This window comes from Pseudorasbora parva, chromosome 13, assembly GCF_024679245.1.
Source record: "Pseudorasbora parva isolate DD20220531a chromosome 13, ASM2467924v1, whole genome shotgun sequence".
NCBI classification, from domain to species: domain Eukaryota; kingdom Metazoa; phylum Chordata; class Actinopteri; order Cypriniformes; family Gobionidae; genus Pseudorasbora; species Pseudorasbora parva.
The window spans coordinates 12,979,096-12,983,887 of NC_090184.1; positions in this window are offsets into that span (position 1 = coordinate 12,979,096).

Here is a 4,792-nt window from a genome sequence, read left to right on the forward strand (position 1 = left end):
TAAGGAAATTAACATCTGAACTGTCCCTCACACACCACTGGAGACGCAAGTCTCACCTCACTATCAGCTAATCTACATCTTTCCCTATTGACTCCCTCTCCCCCAATTCATTCCCTCTCTCATGCTGAGATCACTGAAAATGCATCCAGAATCTCTATATTACAATGTCAATCCACACGATCGAGTATCATATGTGTTTGATATCATTTGAAATGTCTCAGTGCGACTGGTACAAATATCTCAACTCCACAGAAGTAAACTAGAACATCATAAATGTTTTAAGGGTTTAAAGATATCTTTCCTTGGTGTATGGTGGGTGTGGCTTTCAGCCATTTGGCCTCTCTTCTAATCAGGTCTATAGGACCTGATCAATGCAAATTCCTATTGTTAACTGGTGTTTCCATTTGAAAGAGTTTCAAATGGTTCTGGGTATGTATCTGGTTTTGGGTATTTAAGGAAATGTTGCAAAGAGCTCAAGGCTCGACACTTTAAACCGGTCAGCCCGTAATGCTGGATATCTCAAGATAGCCAGCATTATGTAATTTTCAGAAGTCAGGTATACATTTCATTCTTTACTTCAGAGTATTTGATGTTATATATGGATTACCTTTGAATTGACTATGTAATTGGCTTTATACATTTACCTGACTGTTAAATAAATTGTTACACTTTGATGGATTCTGACTTGCTCTGGAATTATTCAGGTTGGGTATAATTTCAACAAAGGGTTAAACGGAATAATTAAATGTGTACTTAAACTATTAAAAATGAATGACCAAATAACCAATTGGCATTCTAACCTAAATTCTAAATTATCATTAAATGGAGTCAGATTAAGAGGAATTGGAATAAAATCCCCTTTTCCCCGCTGAAAAGACGAACGCGCAGCGAACTTCACCCGCCGATCGTTAGCCTCCATTGGGACGATTTGGGCGGCCTTACAAGGCCATCTCACTTGCTTATGAAGCTACCGGGCAGCCATCTCCTCTGGCTGTCCGGGCGCACTCAACTAGGGGTATGGCTGCTTCTAAAGCACTCTTGTCGGAGGCTTCCCTCCATGATATCTGTAACGCGGCCGGTTGGTCGTCTCCTTCTACCTTCGTCAGGTTCTATGAACTAGACCTGGCATCTACAGTAGGGGCACAGGTACTCTCGTAACCGTGTGCGCTTCGGCTTCACACATACGAGACACTTGGTCCTATGGCGATGTGGGTATAAGCGTTCTCACAGCGTTTCGACGCAGCTCGAGTTCCCCGAAAGGGAACGTCTCAGGTTACGTATGTAACCCTAGTTCCCTGAGGGAACGAGACGCTGCGTCGCTTTGCCATACTCCCGGCGTGTCCGTGATCACTTACTTCAGGCTTTATCAGAAGTTAGTTCCTGTTTGTTTTCACGGACGTTTTATAGCTTCCGGTCGATGACGTCATCACGCCGACGATCGATCTTTTTTCCGATGGAATGGTTCTACAGGCGCTTCACGACGCATTAACGCAGAGGCGTTCTCACAGCGTTTCGACGCAGCGTCTCGTTCCCTCAGGGAACTAGGGTTACATACGTAACCTGAGACGTTTCCAAACTGCATAGGAACTCTGAAAAAGGAAAATGTCCAAAAAGGGTTATGATTAGGCAAGAGCTAGGACCTGTGAAAATATTGGAAAAGCTTTCAGCACAGAGAGAAAGAGCGCAAGAAGGCCTGAAAATGGACCACCGGTAGCTTTTTTTCCTGCCATTTCACAGAACCGAAATATGCTGTTGTTGTTGAATCACAGCTGATTCATACATGGTTAACTGTGTTACAAAGCCTATTAATTATTTTTGGGGAGAAGCAATGAAGGGACGAGTGTGTTTGTTTGGGTGGGTGTCAATTTCAAATATCAAGGGCCCTATCATACACCGAGTTCAATGCAGCACCAGGCGCAAAACAAGTGTTTTTTTGCTAGTTTCAGCCCGACGCAGTTATAATAATTTTCACATCCTGCAATAAGTTGTTCAAAAAGCAAATACATTTGCGCCCATTTGTTTGCCCATAGGTGTGCTGGTCTGAAATCGAGGTGTGTTCAGGCATATTGTTGGTATGTAAAAATGACTGCACCATTGACCAGCAAAAGCCTGGTCTAAAGTCAATGTTTGTTTTGCTATTTAAAGGGGGTTAGTAATATAGGCAGGTGCACAATGCACAAACACTCTACACATTACACACAGGGATGCACAGCAGCACACAAACATTTTTAAATATAAAAAAAATGAAAGGATTAAAATGTAAAAGATTATTTTGTACAAAAATATAAAAATGCCTAAATGTCATAATGGATAGTCATTGCATGTATCAGAATTAGCCTACCTTACCTATTTGTAGTAATGATAAGCAAACAGGGGTCATTGGACGAGCAGATCCGTTTCCTCGCTAGAGAAGCGTTCAGTTGTAAATAGCGAATCCGCCATGGCACGAGCGCAACTGGCTTTTAAAGATAATAGGAGATTAGACTCTGATTGGTTTATTGCAGGTTACCCCCAAAACACACACCCAGTACTCTTTAAGAGAATAGCAACAACCCTTTTATACCATACACCGGGCAGCTCAACCATTTTTCCCATCGTTAAACTAGCAAAAGTGGATTCGGACATGTCCTAAGTGCATTTGCGCCATGTGCTTTAGACCATGTGATTGGATCATTAAAATAGGGCCCCAACAGTGTGAAAAGGGAGTTCTGAAATCCATTGCCACTTCAATATACCTGTATATATCCAAAGTAAATTACGAATCAAAGCCTTAATTAATATTTCTCCTGCTATAATATTATAATGATTTTTTTGTGATTTTTTTATAATGATTATTTTACCAGTTATATTACTTAATCAATAGAACCACTGATTATATGTTTCTTCATATATGTTTATATTTGGTCTCTGAGAGGAGTGACTGAGGGTCTGACCTAGGGATGTGTGATATGTCACTAAATACTTGATAGCAGAACTTGTGTTTGTATTTTTGAGGTATCACACACCCTTATGATGCCAGGAGTGCAGTAACAGTGCTTGCTCACTTAACCCAGCTTCCAGATATGAAAAAATTGATTTGTCGTTTTATTATATTTTATTTTATATTTCCTTTTATTGAAACACTAAAGAACCAAAATGAATATTGTCTGTACTCCTGGCTGTACCTCTCACTGAGAGAAAGCACATGTTATCAGTATGTTTTGGGAAAGAACTGAAGCTTAATCAACTCCAACCTTGGAGAAACTGTGTATCTGTGTATGTGCGCAGTACTCTGTTTCTGTTACAGTTCGGTATTGGAGGAGGATTACGGGCATCCTGTATCTGAAAGGTCACTATGTACCTAATTTCAGGGTGAAAGCATCAACAAGTGATCTATGGACATGTGCATCTTATTTACTGATGTGTGGAAATTTACCATGACTGTTCATTTTCTCTGAGCCAATCAGAATAATCCACCTTGCATTAATGATAGACCTTGAAAACTGTATAAATGTTGGGACAATTATATGTACAATAGATGAGGTGGGTAGAGAGGGAGTGCTGCCTACGTACTTCCCATGAAACATGAAGCTGGCTTCTGCTAATGAAACTGCAAACTATTCTTCAGTAAATTTTTCTTTAATTAATTGCTCTCCTGACTCTTGGTCTTCATTTTTCAATACTGGTCTTGGGTCATAAACTGTTAACCAGTTTACTGTTTTCTCCTAACAAGTGTTTCTAATTCCTAACAGCCTTTAACTCTGATTAAAGAAAAATATCACATTATGAACTAAATAACAGGTTATATACTCTATATTAATGGTTTTGTTAGTAAACACTAGTATATGAGAACATTCACATTGACTGAAGCTATATGTTATTTTAACTTTTACGAACTGCCTTTTGTAGAATAGTCTTTATCAAACTAAATTCACTCATTCATTTAAGACCATAGAGGCAATAGATACAATGAAATCTGCATGAATATTTTAGGAGTTTATTGCCGTGACACCATAAATAAGCAAGTATTGTGCAGTCCTCCACAGAAAATAAAGAATTTTTGAGAGTACCAGCCAAATCACAAACACAAATATGTGTACCTTTTCAGCCCTTAGATTCAGCCATTTAACATTCAAAAAATAAAATAGCATTAATTATTCACGTTTTAGAGAAGTAAAGTTAAATAAAATGTATTTACACACCATAATAATACACTTTAAGGGTTAGTTCACCCAAAAAATAATTTTATGTCATTAATGACTCGCCCTAATCTTCGGAACACAGTTTAAGATATTTTATATTTAGTCCGAGAGCGTATCCAAGTATATACACACTATACTGTCCATGTCCAGAAAGGTAATAAAAACATCATCAAAGTAGTCCATATGTGACATCAGTTAGTTAATTAGAATCTCTTGAAGCATCGAAAATACATTTTGGTCCAAAAATAACAAAAACTATGACTTTATTCAGCTTTGTCTTCTCTTCCTTTTTTATGTTGTTGTTCAATCCTCAAATAAAGATTCAAACAGTTGTGAATCAGTGTATTGTTTCATGATTCGGATTGCGTGTCAAACTGCCAAACTGTTGAAATAACCTGACATTGGCGATCCGAATCAATGATCCGGATCAGAATCCGAATCGATTCACTGATTCATGGCCGTTTAAATCTTTTTCTGAGAAACACGGAAGAGAAGATAATGCTGAATAAAGTCATAGTTTTTGGACCAAAATGTATTTTTGATTCTTCAAAAGATTCTAAATAACTAACTGATGTCACATATGGACTACTTTGATGATGTTTTTATTCCCT